The 24,732-nt window shown below is 37.2% G+C and overlaps 1 protein-coding gene and 1 long non-coding RNA gene across 2 annotated transcripts in view; one reads left to right on the top strand and one right to left on the bottom strand.

Annotated features, from left to right (window-relative positions):
- Positions 1 to 24,732, top strand: part of LOC143647081 (uncharacterized) — a 61,999-nt gene that overhangs the window by 12,924 nt on the left and 24,343 nt on the right. The gene's annotated exons all lie outside the window — the stretch shown is intronic.
- On the bottom strand, positions 890 to 23,323 carry LOC143647085 (uncharacterized). The gene is made up of 4 exons (XR_013157824.1): positions 23,133 to 23,323; positions 18,512 to 18,638; positions 17,278 to 17,444; positions 890 to 1,036 (listed from the first exon to the last, which is right to left on the bottom strand). It is a non-coding gene; the product is annotated as an uncharacterized LOC143647085 (long non-coding RNA).

Raw genomic sequence — 24,732 nt, 5'->3', positions numbered from 1 at the left:
TTAAAACACCTTACCCTCTCAGACTGGGTATACATCAGATCCCAACCTTTCTTGATGTATAGCATAAATATATGCTTAGAAATTCAGTAATGATGAAGGTAGAATGAATTCAAGATTTTATTGTGACACTTCCAGTACCTGGCCAGTACCCAACATCTTCAGTGTTCCACAGCACCGGGCCACCTACAATGTGGCTTGGGTCCAGACTGAGCCACAGCGCCTAGGGAAATGTGGGTCCTTGGAGAATTTTTAGTGTCAGAGCTCAGCCCACAGAGCTCTGTGGTGGAGGAGGAACAGAATCTCTGGGTGAACTCTTCCCTTTTAAGCTTTGCTCATTTGCAGCAGTTGGAAAATATTCCTTTGTATCTGTCAGCATAATCATTACATCATTATACTGTGGTGGGAGTGACTTTGCTCTGGAATTCTATCTAGAAAAAACTCCTGGATCCTAGTCTTACAGTGGCTTCCAGATGAACAGATGTGCTTCCTCTTGAGCCTAGCTAGCCTCTAAGCAATATCCCTACTTGTTGTAAAATACGTATGATGGTGTCCTCCAGGACCCTATGCCCGTGGCTTCTCCAACATCAGACTTGGACAGCATCCTCTGGAAGCCAGTGGGGCTAGTGTGTTCTCCTCTGCTATGTACCTGCCATGAGCGCCTAATAGTATAATCATGGTCTCAGTGGTGAAGGCTAAAGCTACCAACTGTCATCATGAATTCTCACATTATGAAAAAAGATCCAGAAGAGAATTTAGCATGTTGAGTAACAGGCAGGGCTGAAAGATGTAGGGCTTAGAGATGCTGGACAGACACCCCACAAGGGCCTTATGAAGAGTACCAAGTACCTATGAATGGCAGAAACACCCCACAGACTAAAGCTTCAGATTGGAGAAACTTTATTTAGAAAAGCAGCTGGCATCAGCCCAGTCTCTTCTAATAAATACCATCCGCTCTTCCCTGAAGCAGAAGGCAGGGGCTGATACATTTCTCATTCTTCCACAGCTTTATCTGGACCAAAATCTAACATGGTAGAATCTGGAATTGAGGATAAGGACAAAACATATCATAAAAATGGAAATTTTTTGGACTAGTATCCCTGTAGAAGTATGATTCAGGGGACTTGGCTACCCAGGCCTATACAGGAGTTCAGAAGCCCTCTTCACTAGAACTGATCCACATTCAAGCCACCTAAATAGCTGAAGAACCAGCATTCTTCAAGCCACGCAAGTTGGACATGTAATGTCATGCTCCCAACTCCATTTTTACCTTGACTCTGACATCCTAAAGGAATATTTTATAAAAACCAGTTAAACTGAGGCTGAAACTGGAGACATAATTGTCTTTTGTGCAATATTAGTGCAAAATTTACTTTTATTATGTGAAAGAAGCCATTATGTATTGCTTTAGTTTAAAGTTAAACTAAATTTTGTCAGTTGCCTTAGACAATAACTTTCATTATTGCTTACTAGATAAATAGTGATGATGTTCCAAAACACAACCTTCTTGATTTCTGTACCACTAGCAACATGTACATTCACAAATCATGGAGTAGTGGTGTTCATTGACTAGTTTAAATGACCTTGGCCCTCTGTTCTGGATAGTGCCCTGGCCTTGTCAGTGAGAGGGGCTTGAGATCTGGTACTGTTAAAAGGCAGACATGGCAGGGATCCCTCTTCCTATGCTACAGCTGCTTTCTTTGTGCTGATGAGTCACTGTGTCTTGCATAAGTGCTTTGTGCATTATTTCTTAGGCCTGTGCTATTGAAGGGATGTTTGTCTTACGTGTCAAATGGAGCAAACAGTAGTCTTGCATATCCTTTCTTGCCCTTGAAAATAATATTAATTCCAATTTCATTGAAAATGTTATAAGGGGAAAAATTCAGTGTACTGATTGGTATAGATAAAAAAATACTAAACTTTTTTGAAGTAAAGAAGATTACCGCAGTTAGATTATAGTCTTGTATTTTATGTTAACACTTTTGTCATATGTTTTTTTTTCCTTGCACAGCCCAGGACTAGAGACTGTTTTTCTTTTCTGGGGCATGCAGGAAATTAAGATTTAGCTATATGAAAACATTTTTTCCCCAAACTGAGCCTCAAACCTTTATAAACAAACATAACTTACTCATGAAAGGAAGGAGGGAAACTTTTTGTTTCTCTTCTCTGTGAGAATGTTCAGTCATTGCCTTGAAACCTGTCTCAAATTCCTGCTGTTTTATGTCTTGGCTATTTATTACCTTGTTTACATAAGAGCTGATCTTTCCATAGAAAAGTCCAGAGATCAGAACAGATAATTTGTGTCTTGTCAACAGACCAAAAAATATATCCAAGTGAAATGAATTGTTTGGATTTCAGCACTTCATTAATTCATGAATTGGATAGGATGCAATCCCTAAAGTGGAGGGGAGGTCTGAAGAGCAAGATGGAGGCTTATACTGGCAGAACAAGAAAGTATTTAAGTAAATAATTTTATTGGTTGGTATGGGAAAGTTCTCCGTGGCTTAGCCTTGAGTTGAAAGAACTAAGCTGCAGAAGAAACTGGGAGCTGGTGATTATAATTGGCTGTTCTCAGATTTCAGGTTCTGAGAAAACAGACACAAAAAATAGGAACTTAGTTTAGCTTTAGTTTGCTGACATAGGGCTTAGCATCAGGGACTCCATCTGCAGCCTATTTCATATATTTAACAGTTTCCCCCATTTTGTTCTGTCCACCATTGACAGCTGTGGTAAAAATTTTTGGTTTTGAGCACAACTGTCAATTATTGCCTAAAGTCTTTGAGTAGTGTTTTAGTTTGCTTGCTGCTGGAATGTGATATACCAGAAATGGAATGGCTTTTAAAAAGGGGCATTTATTAAGTAGCAAGTTTATATGTAAGAATGTCCAAATTAAAGCAAGGCTGTATAAATGTCCAATCTAAGGCCCCCAGGGAAAGATGCCTAGCTTCAAGGTTGATAACATTCAGGGTTTCTCTCTCAACTGAAAAGGCACATGGCAACATGGCAACATCTGCTAGCTTTCTCTCCATGCTTCTTGTTTCATGAAGCTTCCCCAGGGGCATTTTCCTTTTTCGTCTTCACAGGTTTCTGATTGCATGGAATCTTGTGGCTCTAAAGTTTATTCCAAATGCTTCCCTCTTAAAGGGCTCCGTAAGCAATCCCACCTTGAATGGATAGAGCACGTCTCCATGGAAACCATCTGATGAAATGTTGCCACCCACAATTGAGTGTGTCACATCTCCATGGATAATCAGAAAGCTTCCACCCAGCATATTGAATGAGGATTAAAGGACATGAGTTTTCTAGGGTACATCACAGATTCAAACTGGCATACGTAATAATTGCAGGTTGTTTTGATATTGAGCTCATAAGTGGTCATGATTTTGTCAATTTTTCATTGTTCATCTCTTTTTTTTTTTACATTCTAAGTATAAAGAAAGTATTTGCTGATTAACAAGTGGCTGGGTACCCCCATTTAATACTCCTGAGAGAAAACAGTGTACTAGGGAGAGACTATGATGAGTACTATGCATAATAAAATGCCCAAATTCCCACCTCTCTACATACTTCTAAACTCAGGACCCATGATTTAAACCAACTGAAATCAAAGAAATTTAAAATTGACCCTGAGGAAGACCTTAACCTGTTAGACCTGTGGCTTGTTCAGTTATTTCCTACAATGTGTCTCAGCTTCCCCAGAGGTGTTTGCCCAAGTACGAGAGGTAGTGTTGGCAATGGCAAAAATGCCTCCTCCTTTAGTTACTTCAAGGACAACAATGTTAGGTTTAGACGAGATTAGGTACTTGATCTAATGATCATTGCTGTGTAGCTATAGCTCTAGTAGTAGATTCAGCAAATTCTGTTGTTGTGATTAATTGATTTCTAATCATATTTCCATAATTCCAGTCCAAGGTAGCAACAGTCTGCCAAAAGTGGCAAATCTATGTGAAATCCCTGGCTAAATCCAATTTTTGCTGAGAATGTAGATTGAGAGTTCAGTGAGAAGTGTCAGATTGATTTTTTGTTTGTTTTGTTTATGCCATTCTTTATTTTTTTCATTAGTACAATATAATATCAGGAATTTGTGTATCAAGTTTTTTTTTATTTTTTATGGTATACTATAGCATATACAAAGCAAAGAAATAGAAAAAACAGTAGTTTTCAAAGCACTCTTCAACAAATATTGTATGTTTCTTCAAAAAGTGGACGAGGGAAGAGACATTACTAAGTTATTACTTGATCTTGTTCTCTCCTTTTGGTTAATATGATAAGGAAAGAATATTTGACTCCAGCTTCCAACTTTCATTCCTCCAACTTTTTAAATATATTTCTTAATATAACTTGTAGTTTGTTGGGATAAGTGCACAATTAAAGTAAGGTCTCCAAATTATTCTGTGATATGTGTATAATTATGTAGGCTATTGGTGTCTATAGTGAGGTTACAAGTCTAAGAAAGGTTAAGGCAGAGTAAAGAGGCCTTGGGTCTAGTATTCATGTTTAATATGAAACAAATGGTACAATTTAATCCAAGGAAAGTGAAGCATTTGAGGTAAGAAAGAAATTTATGTATAGAACAATGGGGCTCCCTGCAGTGTGTATAGATCAGGTTTATAGTGACAAATCCAGTGTTCGGTGAGGTTACCTCCTGGTCTGGTTTGAAAGGATTATGTACCCTAGAAAAGCCATATTTTAATCCTAATCCATCCTGCGGAGGCAGCCATTTCTTTTAATCCCTGTAGGTTGGAAGCTTGATTATATTATCTCAACCAAGATATGGCGTGCCCAATTGTTGGTGTTAACCTTTGATTAGAGGGAAATGTGACTCCACCCATTCCAGGTGGGTTTTGAGTAGTTTACTGGAATCCTTTAAAAGAGGAAACATTTTGGAGAAAGCTTGAAAGCCACAAGAACCCGAGAGCCAGAGACCTTTGGAGATGAAGAAGGAAAAATGCTTCTGGGGGAGCATGATGAAGCAAGAAGTTTGGAAAGAAAGCTAGCAGATGTCACCATGTTTGCCATGTACCTTTCCAGTTGAGAAAGAAACCCTGAATGTCATCGGCCTTTCTTGAATGAAGGTAACCTCTTATTGGTGCCTTAATTTGGACACTTTTATAGACTTGCTTTAATTGGGACATTTTCATGGGCTAAAAACTTGCGACTTAATAAATCCCCCCCTTTTTCTTTATAACTTTTTTATTGTATAAACTATTGTATAACAAAGCAAAGAAAGAAAAAAGCAATCATTTTCAAGGCACTCTTCAACAAGTAGTTACAGGACAGATCCCAGAGTTTGTTGTGGACTACCACATGATCCTCTCAGATTTTTCCTTCTAGCTGCTCCAGAATATATTAGGCTTGAAGGCATAAATATATTTTTACCATCAAAATCGACTTTTTTTCCTTCTTTTTTTGTGGAAAATACCGTATATTCAAAAAAGCGATAAATTTCAAAGCATGGCACCAGTTAGTTGTAGAACATATTTCAGAGTTTGACATGGTTATAATTCCACAATTTTAGGTTTTTACTTCTAGCTGCTCTAAGATACTGGAGACTAAAACAGATATCAATTTAATGATACAGCAGTCATATTCATTTGTTAAATCCTATCTTCTCTGTATAACTCCACCATCACTTTTGATCTGTCTGTCCCTCTCTGTAAGGGTGTTTGGGCAATGGCCACTCTAACTTTTTCATGTTGGAAGCATCTGTCAGTAATTTGGGGTAGGGAGATGGAACTATCTGATTAAATTCTGCTTTTTAAAAGCCTTTCCATTTCTGGTATATCACATTCTGGCAGCTTGCAAACTGGAACAGATTCTGGTACCAGAGAAGTGGGATGCTGCTGCAGTTTGCAAATACTGAACATATTGGAACGGCTTTTTTAATGGATAAGGGGAAGATTCTTGAAGAGTTGTGAGAAGCTTGATAGAGAAAACCTAGAATGCTTTGAAGAGACTGTTGCTAGAAATGTGGACTCTAAAATACCTCTGCCTAAGCTCTCGACAGAAATGAGGCATGTGTTATTGCACACTGGAAGGATGGTGATCCTTGTTTTAAAATGGCACACAATCTGGCAAAATTGACTTGTGGCTTTGGCTGGAAGGCAGATTTTAAAAGCCATGAATTTGGATATTGGATACTTAGCTGTGGAGACTTCTAGATTGAATGTGGAAAGTGCAGCCTAATTTCTTCTTGTAGCTCATAGTGAAATGCAACAGGAAAGAGATAAGCTGAGAGCTGAACGCTTGCATACAAAGAAACCAGAAGTTGATGTTCTGGAAAATTCTGGGCTTCCAGGAAGGGACACCCCAGAGAATGGTGCCCCACCTGAGGATTTGGCCAGATGTGGAACCAGTCAGCCATTTCATAAAAAGCCAGGATTGGAGCTATTTCAGAAAAAGCCAGGATTGGAGATGGAATTATCCAGGAAGGGTTTGTGGAAACCCTTTCTGTCTGAAGGGCATGATCCTTACTTATTACATAGAATGCCAAAAAGAGTGCTGTGGGACTGTATAAACAGAACCGCTACCAATCTTGAGCTGGGAATTCAGAAAACAAAGTGAAGATAAAATATCTTCAGAGACAGAACCAGGGAGACTGGGATCTGAAATCAAGAAGCCTCATGCCAGGAGAGCAGACTCACCCAAGCATGTGGAGAGGATGAATTTGCTCCAAAGGCAGAGGATGGGCCTTCCACCTCCTTGCAGTGAAAGAGTTGTGCCAGCTCACGCCTTGGAGAGGGTGAAGCACAATCCTTGGGGATTGAGGAGAGCTTGGCTACCACCACATGGAGGGGTTGACTGTGTATCCTGGAGATGGCAAAGAGCCCAGGTGCAGCTGTGATGCTTGGAAAAGGTGGAGCTGAGAACAATATAATATGGTCTCCCCAGTGTTCCCCAGGGTTGCATTTGGAGAGGTGGCTGCTGCATATGCCCTTGGAAAGGGTGGGACTGCCAATTTCTAAAGCCCAGAAGATAAGTGACTCTCAGACATTGGAATCTAATGGAGTTTGCCCGACAGGTTTTTGAGACTGTTTGGGTCCATGACCCCTGTGTTCCTTACAGTTTCTCCCTATGGAAATGAAAATATGTATTCTGTGGCTGTCCCTCCTTTGGTATATTGGCAGCAAATAACTTGTTCTGAGTTTTACAGGTCCAGAGCCAGAGGAAAATTTTGCCTTAGGACAGACCATGCCTATAGCTGACTTTGATGAGATCTTGTACTGTTTTTCACTTTGTATTGCATTTGCATTATTACTGAAATGGTTTAAGGCTTTCTGATTTGTGATGGAATTAATGTATTTTATATATGGGGAAAACATGTCTTTTTTAGGGTCCAGAGGGGAGAATGTGCTGGTTTGAAAGGATTATGTACCCTACAAAAGCCATGTTTTAATCCTGATCCATCTTTAGGAGACAGCCATTTCTTTTAATCCTGATTATCTCCATGGAGATGTGACACCCAATTGATTAGAGGGAGATGTGAATCCTCCCATTCCAGGTGGGTCTTGATTAGTTTACTGGGATCCTTTTAAAGAGGAAGCATTTTGGAGAAAGCTTGAGAACTAGGAGAACCACAAGAACCCACACAGCCAGTGAACTTTGGAGATGAAGAAGGAAATGCCTCCAGGGGAGCTTCATGAAACAAGAAGACTGGAAAGAAGTCTACCCAATGTTATCATGTTTGCTATGAGCCTTTCCAGTTGAGAGAAAAACCCTGAATGTCATTGCCTTTTCTTGAGTGAAGGTAACCTCTTGTTGGTGCCTTAATTTGGACATTTTTATAGACTTCTTTAATTGGGACATTTTCATGGGCTTAGGACTGTAAACTTGTGGCTGAATGAATTCCCCCTTTTAAAAGCCATTATGTTTCTAGTATATCACAGCTAGCAAACTAGAATATCACCCTTTGAAATGAAATAGCCTGGGAAAAGCAGACAGTGGTGTTGCCTTTCCAGGCCAGTGCAAGGACAAAGCATAGGGGAATAGAAAGGGTTTTATGCATTAAAAGTATCGGATAAGATAAAAACCGTGTGAGGATTTGAGCCATCATCTTGGGAATAAGTAGTCTACCTTGTGAAATGGTCTCCTTCACTTCCTGGCTAGTTTGATTATTAAGTCTCCAGCATTAAAACAAGTCCAGTACTCTGAGCCTTTTTCATTTATGTGGACCCTCATGTCAATACCCTATAATTTAATTGCAGTGGCCAAAGTTCATAGCAATTGGTAGGTTCCCTTTTAATGCGGTCCTTGTGCTGTCTTTTGTTAGTGTTATTTCCAGTAGACCCAATCTCTTGGTCCTAGATTATAACTAATGGGGTTTCTGTCCTTAACCTACTGAAGATAATCTTTGGTGTAATGCATTAAGGGTTTGCAAATTGGGTCTTGTCATGGTGTGACAGTAAGTGACCAGTGTCAGTTTTATTTGCAGAGTCATAGGTCTGCCAATAACAGTTTCACATGGGGAGAGTTTGTGTCACAAAGGGAATGATATGAATAATCATCTTGTCCAAGGTAAAAATTTGGTTCAGGGAACCCAATTTCTTTAGTTAATTTAAACAGTTTTACTTTAAGTCTATAATCTCAGCTGTTTTAGGCTTTTTCCACATGAAAGTCTACAAGAAATCTCTCTCTCTCTCTCTCTCTCTCTAACTCTCTTGCTCTCACCCTCTCTCTCTCTATCTCTCACTCTGTGTGTGTGTGTGTGTGTGTGTGTATGTATGTGTGTGTGTGTGTTCAGTCTCAGTTCTTTTTGTGTGAGCTTCTATCTTCGCAACCAGGATGGGAGTTAAGTGGCAGAAAATACATTATTTTACTCATCCATTTTTAATTGTGGTTCCAGAGGAAGTGAGAAACTGTCTTCGTCTTCATAGCCTGCTGATCAGGATTGTACCAAAAGGATATTTGTTATTAATATAGATGTTAACAGATTTTCCTTCAGATAGAAAGCAGGCTGGAATCAGACCATAGAGTTCAGTCTGTTGGGCAGGAAAACATTAGAGAGGGCTACCTCAGTCAGCTCAGAGTGAGTAGTAACTGAATAGCCTGCTTGGAATTTCAGAATTTCTATCATAAGCATTAACAAATAAAATGACATCTGGGATGGTGTTCTAGTTTGCTAGCTGCTGGAATGCAATACACCAGAAACGGATTGGCTTTTAATAAAAGGGGATTTATTTTGTTAGTTCTTCAGAGGAAAGGCAGCTCACTTTGCACTGAGGTTCTTTCTTACATGGAAAGGCACAGGATGGTCTCTGCTGGCCTTCTCTCCAGGCCCCTGGGTTTCAACAACTTTCCCCGGGGTGACTTCTTTCTGCATCTCCAAAGGCCTGAGCAGAGCTGGGAGTGCTAAGAATGCTGAGCTCCTTAGGCTGTGCTGCATTGTGTTCTCTCATTTAAGCACCAGCAGATTAAGTCAAACAGCTGGCACGCCTCCTAGCCTACTGCAGATGTAAATCAGCAACAGATGAGGTTCACGTCCCATTGGCTCATGTCCGCAGCAACAAAGCTAGGTACGCTTACCTGGCCAAGTTGGACAACTGACTCTAACTACCACAGATGGTTAAAGGAGCAAGTATGGTGTCGTTAATTGTGAAGTTACCAATTTCCTGTCATGGGATTCTGCCTCATCAGATAAAGACAGCTGAGTAGCAGGGTTAAGAATACTCAGCACTTTAGGTGAAGATTAGGAGGTAAGAGCAGAAGGCAGTAAGAAGTTAGATTTCTGGAGGAAAAATGTTGGGTTTCCTCTTGCGTTAAGTTTTGCTGAGCCTTTGATTAATTGGCAGCTCCTGCTTTAGCTTTAACACAGTTTGGGTAAGCAGAGGCAACTGCATCAAGTTGCAGGGTACCATAGATTTGGAATATCTGTGTTCTTGAATTATCATTCCTAAGACTTGATTATATAGTCATTGACACCGATTATTTTCTGTTATTAGGAAGGACAGATTCTGATTAAACCAATGTGAGTAATTATATTGCCAAAAAATAACAATATTCAATGAGTGTTTCCATGTTCTAGAGGAGTAAGGCAGGGAGATAAAGATTAATGCTTCACCTCTCCAGAACATCAACTAGCTCCATACCCCATCCCATATTACTGATAAAACTCCTTTAAAGAGCTCTATTCAAACTGGGTTCAAGATAAATAAGCACTTACATAAAAATTAATACTCCTTAAGTTCCAGAAATTAAGGAAACCAAACTTCTAATATTTCTAGTAAAGAAAAGGATAATTCATAGAACTGTATTCAAGTGTCTTGAAGAAAATAAAAGTTCACATAATTCAGCTGAATCTTTGGCAAACAGAACTAATATTAGTTAAATGTAAATAGCTGTGTCTTGGAATTATCAAAGTAAATGCAATATAAGTATATAATTTTATTCTACATGGGTATATTCTTTTACTTATACAGGATTACTGATCAAATAAGCTAGCATTACATCTACTAGTTTTTTTAAGAAGAAAAATGTGAATTTGCATTTCAAGAGTAATTGTTCTTTTTTCCAAAGAGAGAGAGTTTATTACTAGGCATGTAGTAGGAGAGCAGATAGCCTATTAGCCAAAATTCTGTCTCCCCGAACTGCTGTGATTCTGATAGTTTTATTAGAGAAAAAAATGCGCAAGGTTTAGGATAATGAGCACAGTGGCACCAGATGGTATGATTAGAGGTGATCTAATTATTGAGCGTGTGCAGATTGATTACACGCTTAGAGAACACATGTAAAAAAAATGGCAGAATGAGGTATAGATGACTTTTAGGTTAAAGTCTAAGCTACTGTGCATGTCAGGCAGGACCATTTTGGTTAGCTCTAGTCCCAGTTATCAAGATAACTTTGGACTGGAGGTGGGTTAGTTCTGTGCTGACCCAAGCGCCTTTGTTAATAAACATTAGGGGCTGTCTTTAGTGATTACAAGAGAATTATATTGTTTTGAAGGATGTTAGCTTGAAGACAGTTTCCAAAATATTCCTGATAACTTAAATATGTAAGGTATGTGTGCCAGTTTGAAAGGATTTATATACTCTAGAAAAGCAATGTTTGAATTCTAATCAATCTTGTGGGCTTCAAGCAGCTGGGCATCCCCACTGCTAACTTTCCTGAACAAGTAGTACATAATCTTCCAGTTGATATACCCACTGGCATTTGTTACGGTTGGGCCAGTGTTGGAAGTGGAGATGTCTGTAAAATGGTGGTGAACATAGGATGGGACCCATGCTACAAGAATATGAAAAAGTCCATGGAAACTCATGTGTACCTTCAAAGAGAAATTCTGTGGGGAAATTCTCAACGTGGCCATCATTGGCTACCTCAGACCAGAAAAGAACTTTTAATTCTTTAGTCACTTATTTCAGCAATGCAAGGTGATATTGAGGAAGCTAAGACCTGACTAATGAGTAATGGAAATGTTCTATATTTGATCATGGGGCTGTATGCACAACCGTGTACAGATACCGTGAACCAGTAACTGTATACTTTGGATGGTTTCTATTCTGTGTGAATCTATCTAAATAAAATTGCATTAAAAAAGAAAATAAACAACTAGAATTACCAAACATTTGAAACTCAAAGAAGACAATTTCTTCCACATTATTAAAAGCAAAATAATGAATGGCCAGTGCTGAAAAATTGGCATATTTATTTATTCACTGTTTTCTACTATTTCATTGCTCATAATTACACTTTCTCATGTTGGCTGTCTTTTAAAATCAGTCATTTTCCTATAGCTGTGAATTCAACACTACAGTGTGATTACTGTATTTTATGCTTCAACTGTTAAATTAAACCCATCATGCCACAGTACTAAAAGGATTTCATTTAAAAATCAAAATTCTTTTTCATGTAATATGTTGATTAAAAACAATTTCAGCACTTTCTAAAATATACCACTAGAAAAATCTTAAGTTTCTTATGTTGGAAATAAAATATATGTAAATATGGACAAAAGACGTATCACAGTTTGAAATGAGATATATGATTCTCATGGTAAAATACCAGTATGTATGTATGTATGTACATGTATAGTATGTGCTACTAAACAGAGCAGACATGTAGAAGTAAAGCATTAAACAGAGGTTTGTAGTCTATAATAAACCCAGGAAGAAAAATCCAGACTTTGTTTTTTTAAATAAATGTGCATTGACTTATATTTGCATTAATATATTTTATGTAGACATGAAGACTTGTGAAATTTAATTTCAGTCATTTTCCTCATGAGCTGAAATCATTGAACTCCGTTCCATTTTTACATAGACCTGCTTCAATTCTAAATGTTCTTGACACCCTCCTTCCACCATTTTTTTTTTCTTTTTTCTTTTTTTGCATAAGCAGGCACCGGGAATCAAACCCAGGTCTCCAGCATGGCAGGTGAGAATTCTGCCACTGAGCCACTGTTACATCACCGCCACTATTTTTTATAATTATGTTTCTAATAAAATCTAACCTCTGTAGTTGTGTATGTTTAATGCCGGTCTAAAGAGTATGTATAGATTGGGGGGGAAAGCACAAATAAAGTTGTAGTTACATAGTTTTCATCTCATGAAGTTTCCTTTTGCTTATTATGTACATTTTGGCTATTTGTCTTTTTGTTTATGATATTTGGGAAATTAAAGGTATAGGTTGCTTTGGGTCCCTGAAATAGTACATCATTTTTCACTTTAGCACTGGATTACTGGAAAGGAGGGGCAGTATATAACAGGTAATTTTAAAGAAGAAAACAACTCATTGTAAATCAGCTTTTCCTAATCTGCATAAGGAATTTTGAATAAAGTATATCAGAAAACATTTAAGCTATGAATGAAGCTCATATTGATATGACTAAGGTAAATCAGAATACTGGGGAAAGGATGACATGACCCATATTTTCATACTTCAACCTCTGTGCAAGATGAAAGGAGAGATATTTATTAGGTGCAAAATTTATATTTCAGGTAGCACATTATCTAATTTAACTTATATGGTCAGTTTACTTGAACATCGTAATTACATGGAATCTTGAATAAGGCATGAGTGTTCTAGTTTGCTAGCTGCTGGAATGCAACACACCAGAGACGGATTGGGTTTTAGTAAAAGGGAATTTATTTCATTAGTTCTTCAGAGGAAAAGCAGATAACTGTCAACTGAGGCTCTTTCTTATGTGGAAAGGCACAGGATGATGTCTGCTGGCCTTCTCTCCAGGCCTCTGGGTTCCAACAACTTTCCGCAGGGTGATTTCTTTTCTGCATCTCCAAAGGCCTGGGCTGAGCTGTGAGTGCCGAGAGGAGGTAAGCTGAGCTGCTTGGGCTGTGCTGTCTTAATTAAGGACCAGCCAATTAAATCAAACATCATTCATTACAGCACGCACGCCTCTTAGCCGAATGCAGATGTAAGGAGCAACAGATGAGGTTCACATACCATTGGCTCATGTCCACAGCAACAGAACTAGTAGATACCTTCACCTGGCCAAGTTGACACCTGAACTTAACTATCACATGTCCACCTCTTGTCAATTTGGCAACTACATGCCATCACCTTAAACAATATCAAGGTGCAAAAAATTCTCTTCTAGCTGTGGACCTATGAATCTCAAAACATGTTGTCTGGTGCCAATGTTCAAAGGGGGGACAGTCACAGGATCCATAGGGAGAAATTGGAAAACCTGCAGGGCAAACACCATTGGATTTCAAAGTCTGAAAGTCATTTATCCTTTAGAAAGTGGCAGTCCCACCCTTTCCAAGGGCCTGTGCAGTGGCCTGCCTCTTTCCAAAACAACCTGGGGGGGGTGGGGAATTGAGACCACCTTTTTCTCGGCTCCACTCTCCAGGCATCAGGGCCACACCTGGGTTCTCTTGCCATTTCCATGGCACACGCTTAACCCTTCCATGTGGTGGCAGCCAGGCTCTCCCCAGTCCCCAAGGAGCGTGCTGTACGTTTTCAAAGACCTGAGGCTGCACAACTCTTCCACTGCAATGAGATGGGACACTCATCCTCTGCCTTCAGGGCAAGCTCACCCTCTCCATGTATATGAGTGGGTCCACTCTCCTGGCCAAGGTTTCTTGGCTTCAAACCCGAGCTTCCATGGTTCTCACTCTCCAAACTCCAGTTTGTCCCCTTTTGTCCAGATTGGCAGTGGTTCTGTTGACACCAACAGTCTCTTCAAGCACTACAGGACTTCTCCATCATTCTCTTCTTGGTTCCTCCAAAATCTTCCCCTTATCCATCCAAAAAACGATTCCAACATATCTGCAAACTGCAGCAGCACCCACTTCTCAGGTACCAAATCTGTTCTAGTTTGCTAGCTGCTGAAATGTAACACACCAGAGATGGATTGGGTTTTAATAAAAGGATTTATTTCATTAGTTCTTCAGAGGAAAGGCAAGCTACCTTTCAACTGAGGCTCTTTCTTACGCAGGAAGGCGAAGGATGATCTCTGCTGGCCTTCTCTCCAGGCCTCTGGGTTCCAACAACTTTCCCTGGGGTGATTGCTTTCTGCATCTCCAAAGGCCTGGGCTGAGCTGTGAGTGCTGAGGTGAGGTATGCTGAGCTGCTTGGGCTGTGCTACGTTGAGCTCTCTCATTTAAGCACCAGCCAATTAAATCAAACATCATTCATTATAGCAGGCATGCCTCTTAGCCAACTGCAGATGTAATGAGCAACAGATGAGGTTCACGTACCATTGGCTCATGTTCACAGCAACAGAACTAGATACCTTCACCTGGCCAATTGACAGCTGAATCTAAGTACCACGCATGAGATCTTGTTGGTTTGTATACGTTAGTGTGATGCCCCTACAGATCCCAGAGTAATTTGGCAGAAATAAAAAAGTATTTGTGAAGATGCCATGGGGGGGTACTGGGGAGAAAGGAGAAAATAATAAACTTCCCCATCTGGAGAATTCATGGTGTTCTTGCAGGCAGTTCTCATCCCTATGAAGCTTATTCCTGCAAAGGCGAGACAAAGCCTACTTAAAATTATACCTAAGAGTCACCCCAGAAAACCTCTTTTGTTGCTTAAATGTGGACTCTCTTTCTATGGCAACTTGGCAGATGAACTCACTACCCTTCTGCCCACATGGGACATCACTCCCAGGGGTGTAAATCTCCCTACCAGTGTGGGATCTGACTCTGGGGGATGAGCCGGGACCCTCATCATGGGAATAAGAAAGCCTTCTTGACCAAAAGGGGGAAGAGAAATGAGACAAAGTCTCAGTCACCGAGAGATTTCAGTATCCAGAGGTTATCCTGGAGGTTATTCTTATGCATTATATAGATATCCCTTTTTAGTTTAGGGAGTGTTGGAGTGGCTAGAGAAAAGTACCTGAAGCTGTTGAACTGTAGCTGTTCCAGTAGCCTTGATTCTTGAAGATGTATAACTATATAGCTTTTACAGTGTGACTGGGATTGTGAAAACCTTGTGTCTCATGCTCCTTTTATCCAGGGTATGAATAAAATAAGGATAAAAAATAAATAATAGGGGGAGATAAAGGATAAAAATTGGCTAAATTGAAATACTGTGCATCAGTGAGAGGGAGGATAAAGGGTATGGGATGTATGAGTTCTTTTTTCTTTTTATTTTTTATGGAGTGATGCAAGTGTTCTAAAAATGATCATGGTGACGAATACAAAATTATGTGATGATATTGTGAGACGTTAATTGTATAATATTTTATGTATAATATATGTGTGAATATTTCTCAAAAGTGTTTTAAAAACCATCTAAACATCGCATTGGATTGAGCAGGACATGGATACATTCATTGGTTGTATTTTACATTATGGTGTATGACTGGCAAACAACAGCTTGTGGTATTTTTCATTTCTTTATAAAAATGTTTAGAAAATGTAATTTTTTTTGTTCTGCCATTCTTTGTTTCTCATAATACACATTTACAGAAAAAGAATGTACATTTTAAATTTTGATATTTTTTGCAGTTGACTCAAACAATGGATATCTCAGTTCTTTTTAAAGCAACTTCAATGTATGTGTCCAACTTATGTGGTAAACATTCAGTAATTGGAGTAAGCTCACTTTCAGAATCAACACCCAGAATAAACCTCCCTGGCAACGTGGGATAGAAATCCTAGGATGAGCTGGGACTCAACGTCTGGATTGAAAGGGGGGAGAGAAAAATCTTCTTGACTGAAAGGGGGAAGAGAGAAATGAGACAAAATAAAATGTCAGTGGCTGAGAGATTTCAGAGTCGAGAGGTCATCCTGGAGATTATTTTTACACATTATGTAGATATTCCCTTTTTAGTTTATGGTGTATTAGAGTGACTAGAGGGAAGTGCCTGAAACTGTAAGCTGTGTGTTCCAGGAGCCATGTTTCTTGAAGATAATTGTGTAATTAATTATACAGCTTTTACAGTGTGACTGTGATTTTGAAAACCTTGAGTCTGATGATCCTTTTATCTACAGTATGGACAGATGAGTAAAAAATATGGATAAGAAACAATAGGGGAAACAAAGGTTAAAATAAATTGAATAGATTGAAATACTAGTGGTCAGTGAAAGGAAGTGGTAAGGAGAATGGCATATATGAGTTTTTTCTGTTTTCTTTTTTCTTTCTTTTGCTAGAAAGAACACAAATGTTCAAAAGAAATGATCATGGTGATGAATACACCACTATGTGACGATATTGTGAGCTATTGATTGTAACCATATCTAGAATGTTTGTATGTCAAGAATATTTGTATGTTTGGCATTGTTTATAATAAAAATGTTAAAAAAAAAAATCAGCACCCAGAAAAAGTAATGAAGCAACTTCATTGAAGACAGAATTTCTTGGGAGAGCTGATTTGGGAGCCTTATCTTTACCATAGATCCACAATCAATCCAACTTTACAACATTTCTTTTAGAAACTTATGGTGAAAAAATAGGTGAACAGCTCCTACTGGGCACAATTTTCTACTAGAAAATGTAATTTAATGCTAGAAATAAAATACTTGAACAAAATATGCCTCCGTTACCTTTGCTTTTATGATATTGAGTTAAGTATGCTATCTGTAAAAACAGATTAGGGTTGAGTTTGCTTGACTGGTTTGCTGCTAATTATGTTCTCACAAGTATATGAAAGTTTTCTGATATTTTATTAGTAACTTGAATTTTATAGGTAGCCATCATTTAAAAAAATCAGATACTATCAGCATTTTCAAAAGTTTATATGAAGTATTTAAGAATTTACAGTAGTACCATTTTGATTAGTCTGAATATTTCCAGTCATTGAAATAAACCTTGACTGCACAAAAAAGGCTAGGGATTCAGGCTCAAAATTTGATCTTTTCATCAATAAGGTTGACTCACCTTTGGAAGGAGAGCTTGTGAAATCAGCTCTCACATCTGGAGCTCAGATGTGAGAGATACTCACTCGTGAACCTTGGAGAGCGTGGAGAAAATAGAGAACTCAAAGAGTTCAGTAGTTTGCCTCTTGAGTCCTTAGCAGTTGCCTTCATGTCCTATTGTTAGCGAGACTGCCAATAAAAAAAATCCACAGGAAATAAATTTTTTGAATCTCACATCTTTATTACTGAATAAATTCATGAATGAGGCAATATCCAATCCAAGTAACAGTGGAATTCTGAAGAGTGACAGCAAGAACAAGGCTTAATATAGGCAGAACAAGGTAGTTCTAAAAAATATTATTGATTGGTGCAGAATAGTTTTCCTTGGCTTAAACTTAACTTAGAGGAACCTGAGCTATAGAAAAAAAAGGGACCTGGCAAATTATGATTGGTCTCAGGCTTCAGATTCTGGAAGGAGTACTTAAAGGAGACTGGAACTTAAGTTAAGGTTTGGTTTGTTGACATGGGCTTAGTACACAGGACTCCATCTTCAGGCCTGCTTAGCTTATTTATCATCAATTATGCTTGTGTCTCTTACTTGTTTTGACAATAAAAATCCTTAGTTCTTTAAAAAAATTGAATTCCACAATTATTCAACAAATATCTATTTGAAAATACCACATCCCCCAAAAGAAAACCTCTCTTTAAGAAGCTCATGGAACCAGCATACAAATGGTTCATAAAATAAGGTGGAGGAAAACCTCAAAAATTTGAAAGGAATAACCAATATACCCTATTCCAAAGGAAATAAAACCAGAAGATACTGACAGAAAATACTAAGGACTGAAAATTAACTGGAAAAGCTCTCCTATATGTATTTGGCACAGTGAAGCCTGCTCACATGTATTATTGGGAGAACTCAACAGAACTCAAAAAATTGGAAGATTTGGTGAAGTCAGCAAGGTTCAGAGACAGGTTAAAAGGAGAGCAACACTTTGCTCTTCTCCCCAAATTCTACCCTTTCCAGCTGCTGCTTCTCAAGGTGAATAAACCCCTGGTTTGTAAACCTAATATGTATATTCCAGGGATCACAACCTGATTACAGAAGATAATAAACATAGTCAATGTTGCATTGTTAGGGATACTCAATTGTTTATCTTGATTGAATCTACTAGACAATTTCAAAATTATAACCCTCCTATGATGTTGTATATATAAGGCTGTTGTAAAGGGTAATTTTGAAAATTCATTCATACCTTTATTCACATATAAATCCTTACTGCATTATGTGTACCAGGAAATATTCCAGGTCCAGGACACTCAGCGGGGAATCTAATAACACTGGGACTCTACAGAGAAATGGCTAGAATTCTCTGTATAAATCTGGAAATAAAAATAAATCGAAGATTAGTAAATATGAATTTTCCCACATGCCTAATGACAGGTTACTTGGACAAAGAAAGGAAGTTGGGAGTGCTAGGTAGAGGCCACATAGTACTCTTTAAAACAAATTAGAAATGTTATCATAAACAAAATTGGATGCCAATTTTATATTTGTTTTTTATAAGAAGAAATTATTTAAAAATTTCAGCACATCATATAGTGCAGTACGTAATTTTGTTGCCATTTCATTCACAATTGTAGATTTGAGAGGAATATCAAGTGTTTTTTTTTAATTTTCCATTTTTATTTTTCTCTCTGTTGTGTCGTTTGGATGAAAATATTGGAAAATAAAAACAAAAGTTTTAAATTTTATGAAGTTCAATTTGTCTCTTTTTTTTGGTTCTAGTACTTTTAATATCATATCTAAGCATTCCTGGGCAAATTCAACATCATGAAGTTTTGTATTTTCTTGTAAGAGTGCTATAATCTTACATTTAGCTCCCTAAATGACTTAATTTTTTGTGTGTGATTACTGTAAGATAGGGATTAAATTTCATGCTTTGTATTGGAATCTCTAGTCTCACCAGATTTGCTGAAGACACTAATTCCAGAGTGCAGGATCTTGGTGCCATGTTTAAAGTTAATAGACTATAGATTCGTGGGTTTATTTCTAGACTATTGATTCTTTTCTGTTGGTCCATATGTTTACTCTTATGCTAGTATCATACTATTTTGATTATGGTAGATTTATAATATGCTTTGAAATACAATTGGGTATCCCACAATTTTGTTCTTTTGTTCTGTTATTTTATTCTATATTATTTATAATATAATATAATATAATATAGTGTATTATTATATTATTTTAACTATTTCAAATCTCTTATAATTCCCTATAATTTTAAGAGTCAACTTTTACATTTTAAAAAAATGAACGTTGAGATTTTTATAGATATTGCAGTTGTCTCTAAATCATTTGGGAGAGTCTTGCCACCTGAACTGTACTAGTACTAACACTCCCAGTCCATGAAATGGGGTATCTTTCCATTTATTTAGGTCCTGTTTAATTTCTTTCAGCCAGATTTTATAGATAACAGTATACAAGTGTATATCTTGATTAAATTTATTCCTAGGAATTTTTATATTTTTGATGCCACTGTAAATTTTTTTCCTTAATTTCCTTTTTTGGATTCTTCATAATTTTTGCATAAATGTGACTGATTTATAGATGTTAATCTTGTGCCCTGCAACTTTACTGTTTATGCTTATTAGCTCTAATAGGTTGGGTGTTTGTATGTGTGTGTAAGTGTAAGTGCTTGCATGTATTCTATAGAATTCTCTATAAGGTTACAATAGAAATAATTTTATTTCTGTCTTTCCAATTTGCTTGCTCTTTTTCTTTTTTTAAATGTACTGCTCTGACAGGAATATCCAGTATAATGTTTAATAACAGAAATAGAAGCATCCTTGTCTTGTTTCTGATCTTAAGAGGAAAGCTTTCAGGCTTTCTCCATTATTTGTGATGCTAGCTGTGGATTTTTCATGAATCCCCTTTATCAGGTTAAGGAAGTTTCATTCTAGCCCTAGTGTGTTGATTGTCTTCATCATGAAAAGTGTTGAGTTTTATAAAAAAATTTTTTCTGCATCAAACTAATCTTTTTTTTTAATCTTTTAATATGAAGTATTATATGGTTTGTTTCTATATGTTGACATATCTCTTGGATTCTTAAAGCTAAGTCCCACTTGGTTATAATAGGTAGTCCTGTTAACATTCTGCTAGTTTTGTTTTATAGTTTTTTTTTTTGGATGGGCAGGCACTAGGAATTGAACCCGGGTTTCTGGCATGGCAGGCAAGAACTCTACCTGATGAGCTACCGTGGCCCGTCCTGTTTGATAGTATTTTGTTGAAGATTTTGGCATCTGTTTTCTTGAGAGATAATTGTAACTTTGATGCCTTTATCTGGTATTCATAAAAGCAGTATTGGACTCATAGAATTAGTTAGAAAATATCCCCTTATCTTCTATTATTTGGAAAAATTTGAGAAAGATTGGTGCTATTTCTTCTTTAAATGTATCATATATTTCAACAATGAAGTTATCTTGTCCTAGACTTTTCATTATTTGGAGGTTTTCAATTTCTGATTCACTCTTTTTGCTTCATACGGTTCTGTTCAGATATTCTATTTCTTCTTCAGTTAGTTTTTGTATTTTTTGTGTTTCTAGAACTGTTTCCATTCTCATCTCAGCAAATTTGTTAGTGTTCAGTTCGCCGTATCACCTTACAACATTTTAATATCTATAGACAGTACTAATGCCCACGATTTCATTTTTTACTTTAGTTCATGTTTTCTCTTTTCCTTGTCCGTCAAACTCAAGGTTTGGAAACTGTATTGATCTTTTCAAAGTACCAACTTTTGGTTTAATGATTTTATCCCCTATTCCACCCGTGTCCACTCTAATTTTTTATTATTTCCTTCCTTCTCATAGTTTTGAATTGAGTTTGCTCTTCTTTTTATGGTTCCTTAATATGTAGAGTTAGGTTTTAAGTTACTTGATGTAAGGTTTTTCTTCATGAAATTATGTATTTCTACCTATAAATTTATCTCTGAGTATACTTATCATCCCATCCCATTACATTTTTGGTATTTTGTGTTATGGTTTTTATTCATCTCAAAGTATTTTCTAGTTCCCCTTGTGATTTACTTTTTGACCCACTGGTTGCATAAAAATATATTTTTTATTTTCCACAGATTTTTGAATTTTCCAGCATTCCTTCTGTTATTGATTTTTTTTCAGTTCATTGCATTATGGTTGGAGAAGATATTTTGTGTAATTTTAGTCTTTTAAAAATGTTGGATTTAATGACCAGACATAGCCTACTGTGGAGAATTTTCCATGTGCATGTGAAAAATATATATTCTGCTGCTGTTGTGTGGAATGTCCTGTATATGTTTCCTAGTCTAAACAATTTATCATATTTTTCATTCTCATTGCCTTAGAAAGTGTGATGCAAATGGGAGATTCCTACCTCTAAAATTGCATTAGTGCCTTGTCCATGCAAACTTCTACTTTTGGAGTGCCTTGCAGCAACATCCAGCATGGCCTTCTTTCAGATATTGACCTGGGTTTCAGGAATTTGGAAGTCTTCATTGAATACTCAAGTCCAATGTTGGCGCCTCTCCAAAACTTACCATTACCTCTGTGTTTTTACCAATGGATGTGCTACTGATAATAAACTTTTCTTGCATGCGTCCTTTTCCAGACAGTAAGCTCCAAAACATCAGGTACCAGGTCTATCTGTCTCACCTTTGAACACTTCAGCTTGGCAAATGAAGACGCTCAGAAGCTTTATGAACAGAATAATAGACACTGGTTTTGCGTTTGTTACTTACTAAAGCTCAGGTTTTGGGATTAATGTTAAGGAAACCACTCCTCAGGGAAATATTTGAAGAGCTTGAAGGAGTCACTGCCCAATCAAGGAATGCTGGAGATTAATTTTTAGGTATATAGGGACTTCCTGAGTTAGTTTCAGAGATAGATAAATAAAAGCTGTTGATTTGCACTGAACAAACCCTTTCACTGAAACCTGAACTGAGATGATTGACAGTGGCACAAAAAGAGAACATGTAGTTCAAACTGTTAAAGTTTATGAATATTTAGACACTGATTTCATGTTCAAAAGTATTTAAAACAGTAACAGCAATGACAATGAATTTGCCTCAGGAAGTCATTTTTTTAGTAGACAAGTATATGAAGTATATTTCATATATAAAGGTCCCATGCTCCTTAGGGGACCCATTAGATGATATCCAAGGTTTCCCTTTTTTTTCTATTTTATCAAAATTGTTTTCATGCTTCATATCTAGTTTATTAAGAATAATTGTTGGATGACTTAAAGCATCTATTGTAAGTATCCCTTTTAGCTATTTTCATGATAAATTCAGATTTTCTAATATTAAAGCTGGAAATTTTTCTGTATATTGGCTCTTTTCTTAATTCATTCTGTCAGGTTTTTGGTCTTGTTAAAATTATTCCTTCCAAAAATAAATAATTGACTTGGAGCTGTTTGATAATATTTAGAAAATTTGAAAAATTGTGACAATGTCCCTCTCTCTTTAATTGGCCTATTGTTTGATTCTTATATTTTAATCCCTTATTTGATATTTCTATAAAATTCTGCTCAACTTGCATGTAAATTTTTCTAAATTGATAAAATATCTTAGGGCTCAGATTTCATAGTTCTCATAGGGAGAGCATGAATAGGCATACTCTGGCTTCCGAAAGTACTTCTGGAACTGAAAATTCAATAATAATTACTATTACTATTATTATTTAAGTTATTATAACTAACATTGTTAATTATTAAGCATTTATCAAGCTTACTTTAAGGTACTGTACATGTATCACATTATTTTATTCAGAGTATATGAGTTGATTAAAATATCACCCATATTTTACAAATGAAATAAAGACAGAGAAGGAAGATGACCTTACTTCATGATGGGAATTGAATTATGTCCCCCACAAAAGGGGAGTCTGGTACTGTGGGAATGAACCCACTTGTAGATATGAATTTTTAAGATTATTAAGGTGTGACCAAATTGAGGGTAGGCGTTAATCCAGTATGGCTGAAGTCCTTAAAAGCAAAAGAAATTTGGTACAGGAGTTGAAGACCCAGGAGCATTCACAAGATGGACATTGATGGACCCTGGAAGAAAAAGGAGAAGATGCCATGTACATTGCCTTGTAACAGAAGCTTCAAGGAATCCCAAAGATTGCTAACCAGCTAGAAGATAACAACCCTAGGAGGAAGCAAGTCTTCTAACTTCAATACTGTAAACGAATAAATTCTCATTGTTTAATCCATCCCATTGTATGGTATTTGTTTTAGAAGCTTGGATAGTAAAAACGTCTGGGATACATAAATCGTAAGTGGTGCTTGAATGTATCCCAGGGCTCTGCAAATATTAGAAACATCAGGGATCATTATATACAATCCCAGCCTTCAGGCCCAGTGAACCTTAAAATCCATTTTTTCCTGGAGACCTAGCTGTTTCTGTTAAACCTAAGAGTTAGATATCTTCCTTGTCCCAGCTTCTTATTACTCTGGGTCCCAAAATGGTGTATTGAAGGTTTCTAAGCTAGAACTATGCTAGTTCTATGTTAAGTCCCCACAGAAACAATTGTTCCTGTATAGATAGGTCTTACTGGGTTAAAATACCTGGTTCCCAGGAGGCAACAGTTCTACTAGGGTACATGATCATAATAGGTATTGCAGTGGATATGAGGCTTTGACTCCAGGTAATTGGGGATATTTCTCAAAAACTCCAGACAATCCTAGTAAGTCTCATATATCACTTCTATTTTTTCTTGATAAATAGTGTTTTTAAAAAATATATTTATTGGATAAATAATATTTTAAACCTTTGCCATGACCTTTGAATCACCACAGTATTGCACTTTCTCTCACATTAAGTAGATGTTTTAAACTATTTCACAAATAAAATAGATAAATTTGGAAATAGATAATTTTGACCATAACAATTGAAAGTATTTCTACTGACATCTGTGTTTATGTCATCTCTCCCATAAGAGGCAAGGTATCATCTTTAACCCCAGCTATGATTTTCATCTATAAATCTGCATCTAATTCAATAATTTCCTACAATATCAGTAATTTTGTATTATTATTAATACATTGTAGATTATATCTTAAATTACTGCCTGTCATCAGTGTGATTTATCATCATAGAATTTAAACATGTTCTAGCATCTGCTGTCCTGTGTGAGAGCTGAACCAGAGAAAACAGCAAGGACAAAAATACCGCCACAGAGAATCAACACCTCAAAACTCTGGCCACTGCTCCAGCAGCTGCATTCTGGTGATCAACCCTTGTGCACAAACGTCTGCCCTCTGGCAGTTATGACCTTGCAGCATTTTTGTGATAAACTCCATTACCCAAATGTTCCCCCTCCGGCAGTTACAACCTTGCAGAACTAAGGCAGTGTTTCAATAATGGAAAGCTGCAAAACTCCCAAGGACCCCCCTATGAATAACCTGCCTAACTCTACCCCCAGCTCTCTTTAAAACTAC

Source organism: Tamandua tetradactyla, chromosome 9, assembly GCF_023851605.1.
Source record: "Tamandua tetradactyla isolate mTamTet1 chromosome 9, mTamTet1.pri, whole genome shotgun sequence".
Taxonomy (NCBI): Eukaryota; Metazoa; Chordata; class Mammalia; order Pilosa; family Myrmecophagidae; genus Tamandua; species Tamandua tetradactyla.
This window is presented reverse-complemented; position numbering and strand designations above follow the sequence as displayed.